Genomic DNA, 8,349 nt, shown 5'->3' on the forward strand with positions numbered 1-8,349 from the left:
AAAAAGGAAAATGTATGGTGGTAGAAATCGAAATGGAAGAAGACAAATTTGTTCTAGTGAACGTGCACGCTCCCAATGGAGAAAAAGAAAAGAAAATATACTTTAATGTTTTAGCTGATGTAATTGAAAAATGGGGGAAGGTGGTGATTGCAGGGGATTTTAACACTGTTTTTAGTAAAATGGATATGGCAAATGGGATGGTTTTTAAATCGGATGGGGGTAGAAAAGAATTAAGGTCATTGATGGAAGAGAAAAATATGATTGATGTGTGGCGGGAAAGAAATGGAAAAAAGAAGGAATTTTCAAGAAGACAGTTGGTGGGGAATTTTATGTGCCAAACCAGAATAGACTATTTTTTAAGTACCAGAAATCTTGAATGTTTCATTGATGGAATATTTTACAAAGAAACGACCTTAAGCGATCACAAAATGGTTTTAATGACGATGGATTTTAAAAGACAAACAAAGGGACCTGGGGTGTGGATTTTAAACACTGAGGTTTTAAAGAATGAAAGTTTTAAAAAAGAGATTGAAATGATATTAGATGGGAGGAAAAAAGACCTGATGTATATGGAAGACAAAAGGCAATGGTGGGAAAATGTTAAGTATGATATTAAGAAATATTCTATGAACTACTGTAATTTATTACAAAAGGTTAAAAGAACCAAGGAGAGAGAAATAAGGAGAACTCTAAAAGAGGAGTTAAATAAAAACCAAGTAGATGTGCAAAAAGTAATTGAAATAGAAAATACGTTGAGAAAAATAGAAGAGGAGAAATGCAAGGGGGCAATGTTGAGAAGCAAAGCAAAATATACGGTGGAAGGGGAAAAATGTAACAGATTCTTTTTTAATCTTGAGAAAAGCAGGGGGAGAGCGGAAACAATTAAAGAACTTAAAAGTAGCAATGGAATGGTGGTCTCCGATACAGAGGGGATTTTAAAAGAAGTGAAATCATTTTATGAGGAACTTTTTAAGTCTGAGGGGGGAGATGAGGAAAAAATGAATATTTTGTTGCAACAGATAACAAGGAAAGTTGGCGAACAGGATAAAAAAATATGTGAAAGGGAAATAGAAACTGAAGAGATCATACATGCCATAAATCAATTAAGAGTGAGGAAAAGCCCCGGAGTAGATGGTATTGGAAGTGAGTTTTACAAAGTTTTTAAAGAAAAAGTAAGCGTGATTTTAAATGAAATTTTTGAAGAAGTTTTTAAAAAAGAAAGAGTAAGCCCAAGAATGGGGCTAGGATTAATGAAAATAATATACAAGAAAAAAGGAGACAAAACTGAGCTGAAAAATTTTAGACCCATTACAATGCTAAACACTGATTTTAAAATTTTAGCCAAGGTCTTAGCAAACAGATTAAAAAATGTCATGCCAAATATAATAGAAACAAACCAGGCGTATGGAGTAAAGGCGAGAGATATAGCAGATGTTACTAGCAGCATTAGAGATATAGCAGGGTATATAAAAGAAAAAGGCAAAAGTGCTTATGTTATTAGTATGGATTTTGAAAAGGCTTTTGACAGAGTTGAACATGGCTTTTTATTTGCAGTTTTAAAGGAATTTGGGTTTGGGAATAATTTTATTAAATGGATTTCGGTTTTATACAGGGATATTTTTACAAAAGTAAAATGCAATGGTTTTTTAACTCAACCTTTTAAAGTTTTAAGATCCATAAGACAGGGGTGTCCATTGTCGGCGCAGTTGTACTCATTGGTAGCAGAACCTTTAGGGCTTTTAATAAATAGAGAAAAAAGAATAAATGGAATACAAATGGAAGAGGGAGAAGAATTAAAGACAATATTTCAATATGCTGATGACACGACAATTGTGGTTGAAAATGTAGAAAGTGTTAAAAGAGTGATGGAGAAAACAAAACTGTATTGTGAGGGTTCGGGTGCAAAGATAAATGAAGAAAAAACTGTATACATGAAATATGGAAGGGCAGAGGTTCTTACAGGGGTCTGTAAGTTTACAGAGGTGCAAGAAATAAAGATTTTAGGAATAATTGTAGCAAAGAATGAAAAGGAGGCTACGGACAGTATGTGGGAAGAGACGGTGGGAGGGATGGAAAGAAGACTGATTTTCTGGAGAAGCAGGTTTTTAAGTTTAAAAGGGAAAATTTTAGTTGTAAACATGCTAATGTTATCTAGAATGTGGTATACATTACATGTGATGCCATTGCCAGACTGGGTTTTTAAGAGAATAAAGAAATGTGTTTTAGAATTTTTATGGGACAAAAAGCCTCCAAGAATTGCATATTTTACACTGATTGGGAAACCGGGGGAGGGAGGGATGGGTTTGGTGGATGTAGAACAAAAAATGAAAAGCATGAGAGTAAAGGTGGTAAGAAAATATTTGGATGATACGAACAGAGCAGAGTGGAAGAGATTGATGGCTCTTTATTTAAATAAATGTGGGAATTTTAATTTGGGGGAAAATGTTTTATGGATGAAGCTTAAGAATTGGATGATGGAGGGGATCCCACCATTTTACAAAGAGGTTTTAAGCGCTTGGAGGTTTTTTTTAACAGAGGTGGATTTTAATCCGGAGGGGAGAGAAATGATTTTAAATCAACCTCTGTTTTTAAATGGGAAAATAAAGATGCAAGAGTATGATATCTATTTTAAGAAGTGGTTGCAAGCAGGGTTTGTAAAGGTGAGGGATGTTTTATGGGAATTTAAAGAGGGATTTTTACCACTTCAAGTGATCATAGATGCAATGGATGAGGAGGAGGACGACTTTAATGTAAATGTTTTAAAAAGACAATATGAACAAGTAAAAAAAGCAATCCCAGGACAATGGCTGGAAGAAATTATTAAGGAGGGAGAAAAAGAAAAGAAAATGAGCGTGTTTCTAAAATGTAAAGACAATATGGTGAATTTTAATTTGGGTTCTGTTAAAATGTTTTATGGGTTTTTTATAAATAGAGTTTTTAAAAAACCTCTTGCCAATCAGTTATGGATAAGGCATTTTAATGAAATTGAAGAGGAAGATATATGGAAGAACATGACATGGAAATGGTTGGATGTGGATTTACAAAGTTTTGATTATTTTATTAGACAAAATGTGATTTTTACTGAAATGAGATTGTGTGCAATGCAGAAAGAAACTAATGCCCAATGCAGAGTTTGTAAAAAAGAAGATGAAGGAATTTTACATTTGTTTTTATTCTGTGAGAAGTTGAGCCCATTTTTTAAGGAATTAAAGGAAATAATCAAAGACTTAAGAGATAATGAGGGGGACTGTAACTGGAATAGATTTTTTATGTTGGGAATGGCAGAGAATACAGCAAACAAGAAACTAATTAATTTGTTTTTAATTTTGGCCAAAAAAGCAATATGGAAAAGAAGGAATATAGTCAAAAACAGAGATTTTATTGCTAACCTATGGTTGATTTTTAAACAGTTGGTTGAAGATTATGTAAAAATGCTGTACAGTTATTTTAAACTGGAAAACAAGATGGGGGATTTTTATGGAATTTTTACGAAGGAGGTTACATATATTTTAAAACAAAAGCACTTTTATATGCCAAGAGAAGATTAAAGAATTTGATGAATTTGTGAATTTAGATGTTTTTGGTTTTTAGTGTTATGCATATTTTGGAAAAATGCTTTTGTGAAATGCTTTTGTTTTTATGAAAATTTCCCTGTAAAAGCTTTAAAGTCTTGTACACAACTTATATTTTGACTGTGAATAAAAAAAAAAAAAAAAAAAAAAAAAAAAAAGCTATGCCCGATCTCGTCTGCTCTCGGAAGCTAAGCAGGTTTGGGCCTGGTTAGTACTTGGATGGGAGACCGCCTGGGAATACCAGGTGCTGTAAGCTTTTTGGAAACTTTTCACTTAGTATATAATAATTTTGCCAAAAAATAGAGTCAATGCCTGATCTCTGAATATTAGCAGGTTTGGGCCTGGTTAGTACATGGTTTGGAGACTGCCTGGGAATACAAGGTGCTTTAAACTTTTTGGAAAATTTCACGATTTATATAATAATCTTGCAAAAAAAAAAAAAAAAAAAAAAAAGTCAATGCCCGATATCTGAATCTTAGCAGGTTTAGGTCTGGTTAGTACTTGGATGAGAGACTGCCTAGGAATACCAGGTGCTTTAAACGTTTGGGTTTTCTTTCCTACTTATATAATGTACTGGTGATTAGATGGGCTGGTCTTTAAATAGCCCTCTCTTTGCAGCAGTCTTCGCTTACGGCCATACCAACCTGGCTATGCCCGATCTCGTCTGCTCTCGGAAGCTAAGCAGGTTTGGGCCTGGTTAGTACCTGGATGGGAGACCGCCTGGGAATACCAGGTGCTGTAAGCTTTTTGGAAACTTTTCACTTAGTATATAATAATTTTGCCAAAAAATAGAGTCAATGCCCGATCACTGAATATTAGCAGGTTTGGGCCTGGTTAGTACATGGTTTGGAGACTGCCTGGGAATACCAGGTGCTTTAAACTTTTTGGAAAATTTCACGATTTATATAATAATCTTGCAAAAAAAAAAAAAAAAAAAAAAAAAGAGTCAATGCACGATCTCTGAATCTTACCAGGTTTAGGTTCTTGTTAGTACTTGGATGAGAGACTGCCTAGGAATACCAGGTGCTTTAAGCTTTTTTGAAACTTTTCACTTTGTATATAATAATTTAGCCAAAAAATAGAGTCAATGCCCGATCTCTGAATATTAGCAGGTTTGGGCCTGGTTAGTACATGGATGGGAGACTGCCTGGGAATACCAGGTGCTTTAAACTTTTTGGAAATTTTCACGATTTATATAATAATCTTGCAAAAAAAAAAAAAAAAAAAAAAAAATGAGTCAATGCCCGATCTCTGAATCTTACCAGGTTTAGGTCTGGTTAGTACTTGGATGAGAGACTGCCTAGGAATACCAGGTGCTTTAAGCTTTTGGGTTTTCTTTCCTACTTGTATAATGTACTGGCGATTAGATGGGATGATCTTTAAATAGCCCTCTCTTTACAGCAGTCTTCGCTTACGGCCATACCAACCTGGCTATGCCCGATCTCGTCTGCTCTCGGAAGCTAAGCAGGTTTGGGCCTGGTTAGTACTTGGATGGGAGACCGCCTGGGAATACCAGGTGCTGTAAGCTTTTTGGAAACTTTTCACTTAGTATATAATAATTTTGCCAAAAAATAGAGTCAATGCCCGATCTCTGAATATTAGCAGGTTTGGGCCTGGTTAGTACATGGTTTGGAGACTGCCTGGGAATACCAGGTGCTTTAAACTTTTTGAAAAATTTCACGATTTATATAATAATCTTGCAAAAAAAAAAAAAAAAAAAAAAAGTCAATGCCCGATATCTGAATCTTAGCAGGTTTAGGTCTGGTTAGTACTTGGATGAGAGACTGCCTAGGAATACCAGGTGCTTTAAGCTTTTGGGTTTTCTTTCCTACTTATATAATGTACTGGTGATTAGATGGGCTGGTCTTTAAATAGCCCTCTCTTTGCAGCAGTCTTCGCTTACGGCCATGCCAACCTGGCTATGCCCGATCTTGTCTGCTCTCGGAAGCTAAGCAGGTTTGGGCCTGGTTAGTACTTGGATGAGAGACTGCCTAGGAATACCAGGTGCTTTAAGCTTTTTTGAAACTTTTCACTTTGTATATAATAATTTAGCCAAAAAATAGAGTCAATGCCCGATCTCTGAATATTAGCAGGTTTGGTCCTGGTTAGTACATGGATGGGAGACTGCCTGGGAATACCAGGTGCTTTAAACTTTTTGGAAATTTTCACGATTTATATAATAATCTTGCAAAAAAAAAAAAAAAAAAAAAAAGAGTCAATGCCCGATCTCTGAATCTTACCAGGTTTAGGTCTGGTTAGTACTTGGATGAGAGACTGCCTAGGAATACCAGATGCTTAAAGCTTTTTTGAAACTTTTCACTTTGTATATAATAATTTAGCCAAAAAATAGAGTCAATGCCCGATCTCTGAATATTAGCAGGTTTGGGCCTGGTTAGTACATGGATAGGAGACTGCCTGGGAATACCAGGTGCTTTAAACTTTTTGGAAAATTTCACGATTTATATAATAATCTTGCAAAAAAAAAAAAAAAGTCAATGCCCGATATCTGAATCTTAGCAGGTTTAGGTCTGGTTAGTACTTGGATGAGAGACTGCCTAGGAATACCAGGTGCTTTAAGCTTTTGAGTTTTCTTTGCTACTTATATAATATACCGGTGATTAGATGGGCTGGTCTTTAAATAGCCCTCTCTTTGCAGCAGTCTTCGCTTACGGCCATACCAACCTGGCTATGCCCGATCTCATCTGCTCTCGGAAGCTAAGCAGGTTTGGGCCTGGTTAGTACTTGGATGGGAGACCGCCTGGGAATACCAGGTGCTGTAAGCTTTTTGGAAACTTTTCACTTAGTATATAATAATTTTGCCAAAAAATAGAGTCAATGCCCGATCTCTGAATATTAGCAGGTTTGGGCCTGGTTAGTACATGGTTTGGAGACTGCCTGGGAATACCAGGTGCTTTAAACTTTTTGGAAAATTTCACGATTTATATAATAATCTTGCAAAAAAAAAAAAAAAAAAAAAAAAAAAAGTCAATGCCCGATATCTGAATCTTAGCAGGTTTAGGTCTGGTTAGTACTTGGATGAGAGACTGCCTAGGAATACCAGGTGCTTTAAGCTTTTGGGTTTTCTTTCCTACTTATATAATGTACTGGCGATTAGATGGGATGGTCTTTAAATAGCCCTCTCTTTGCAGCAGTCTTCGCTTACGGCCATACCAACCTGGCTATGCCCGATCTCGTCTGCTCTCGGAAGCTAAGCAGGTTTGGGCCTGGTTAGTACTTGGATGGGAGACCGCCTGGGAATACCAGGTGCTGTAAGCTTTTTGGAAACTTTTCACTTAGTATATAATAATTTTGCCAAAAAATAGAGTCAATGCCTGATCTCTGAATATTAGCAGGTTTGGGCCTGGTTAGTACATGGTTTGGAGACTGCCTGGGAATACCAGGTGCTTTAAACTTTTTGGAAAATTTCACGATTTATATAATAATCTTGCAAAAAAAAAAAAAAAGTCAATGCCCGATATCTGAATCTTAGCAGGTTTAGGTCTGGTTAGTACTTGGATGAGAGACTGCCTAGGAATACCAGGTGCTTTAAGCTTTTGGGTTTTCTTTCCTACTTATATAATGTACTGGTGATTAGATGGGCTGGTCTTTAAATAGCCCTCTCTTTGCAGCAGTCTTCGCTTACGGCCATACCAACCTGGCTATGCCCGATCTCGTCTGCTCTCGGAAGCTAAGCAGGTTTGGGCCTGGTTAGTACTTGGATGGGAGACCGCCTGGGAATACCAGGTGCTGTAAGCTTTTTGGAAACTTTTCACTTAGTATATAATAATTTTGCCAAAAAATAGAGTCAATGCCCGATCTCTGAATATTAGCAGGTTTGGGCCTGGTTAGTACATGGTTTGGAGACTGCCTGGGAATACCAGGTGCTTTAAACTTTTTGGAAAATTTCACGATTTATATAATAATCTTGCAAAAAAAAAAAAAAAAGAGTCAATGCCCGATCTCTGAATCTTACCAGGTTTAGGTCTGGTTAGTACTTGGATGAGAGACTGCCTAGGAATACCAGGTGCTTTAAGCTTTTTTGAAACTTTTCACTTTGTATATAATAATTTAGCCAAAAAATAGAGTCAATGCCCGATCTCTGAATATTAGCAGGTTTGGGCCTGGATAGTACATGGATAGGAGACTGCCTGGGAATACCAGGTGCTTTAAACTTTTTGGAAAATTTCACGATTTATATAATAATCTTGCAAAAAAAAAAAAAAAAAAAAAATGAGTCAATGCCCGATCTCTGAATCTTACCAGGTTTAGGTCTGGTTAGTACTTGGATGAGAGACTGCCTAGGAATACCAGGTGCTTTAAGCTTTTTTGAAACTTTTCACTTTGTATATAATAATTTAGCCAAAAAATAGAGTCAATGCCCGATCTCTGAATATTAGCAGGTTTGGGCCTGGTTAGTACATGGATGGGAGACTGCCTGGGAATACCAGGTGCTTTAAACTTTTTGGAAAATTTCACGATTTATATAATAATCTTGCAAAAAAAAAAACAAAAAAAAAAAGTCAATGCCCGATATCTGAATCTTAGCAGGTTTAGGTCTGGTTAGTACTTGGATGAGAGACTGCCTAGGAATACCAGGTGCTTTAAGCTTTTGGGTTTTCTTTCCTACTTATATAATGTACTGGCGATAAGATGGGATGGTCTTTAAATAGCCCTCTCTTTGCAGCAGTCTTCGCTTACGGCCATACCAACCTGGCTATGCCCGATCTCGTCTGCTCTCGGAAGCTAAGCAGGTTTGGGCCTGGTTAGTACTTGGATG

The 8,349-nt window shown here is 36.4% G+C and overlaps 6 non-coding genes and 1 pseudogene across 6 annotated transcripts in view; all 7 read left to right on the top strand.

The window, feature by feature from the left end:
- Positions 1 to 4,198: 4,198 nt before the first annotated feature.
- Positions 4,199 to 4,317, top strand: LOC113082514 (5S ribosomal RNA). Its single transcript, XR_003282710.1, has one exon. It is a non-coding gene; the product is annotated as a 5S ribosomal RNA (ribosomal RNA).
- Positions 4,318 to 4,981: 664 nt separating this feature from the next.
- Positions 4,982 to 5,100, top strand: LOC113082569 (5S ribosomal RNA). The gene has a single exon (XR_003282759.1). It is a non-coding gene; the product is annotated as a 5S ribosomal RNA (ribosomal RNA).
- Positions 5,101 to 5,469: 369 nt separating this feature from the next.
- LOC113082530 (uncharacterized) lies at positions 5,470 to 5,588 on the top strand (annotated as a pseudogene).
- Positions 5,589 to 6,236: 648 nt separating this feature from the next.
- Positions 6,237 to 6,355, top strand: LOC113082517 (5S ribosomal RNA). The gene has a single exon (XR_003282713.1). It is a non-coding gene; the product is annotated as a 5S ribosomal RNA (ribosomal RNA).
- Positions 6,356 to 6,729: 374 nt separating this feature from the next.
- Positions 6,730 to 6,848, top strand: LOC113082570 (5S ribosomal RNA). The gene has a single exon (XR_003282760.1). It is a non-coding gene; the product is annotated as a 5S ribosomal RNA (ribosomal RNA).
- Positions 6,849 to 7,209: 361 nt separating this feature from the next.
- On the top strand, positions 7,210 to 7,328 carry LOC113082572 (5S ribosomal RNA). Its single transcript, XR_003282761.1, has one exon. It is a non-coding gene; the product is annotated as a 5S ribosomal RNA (ribosomal RNA).
- A 936-nt stretch (positions 7,329 to 8,264) lies between these two features.
- LOC113082573 (5S ribosomal RNA) overlaps positions 8,265 to 8,349 on the top strand; it is a 119-nt gene continuing 34 nt past the window's right edge. Inside the window, exon 1 of the ribosomal RNA XR_003282762.1 lies at positions 8,265 to 8,349. This exon is cut by the window's right edge and continues 34 nt beyond it. This is a non-coding gene — a ribosomal RNA (5S ribosomal RNA).

Source organism: Carassius auratus, unplaced genomic scaffold, assembly GCF_003368295.1.
Source record: "Carassius auratus strain Wakin unplaced genomic scaffold, ASM336829v1 scaf_tig00036493, whole genome shotgun sequence".
Classification (NCBI taxonomy): domain Eukaryota; kingdom Metazoa; phylum Chordata; class Actinopteri; order Cypriniformes; family Cyprinidae; genus Carassius; species Carassius auratus.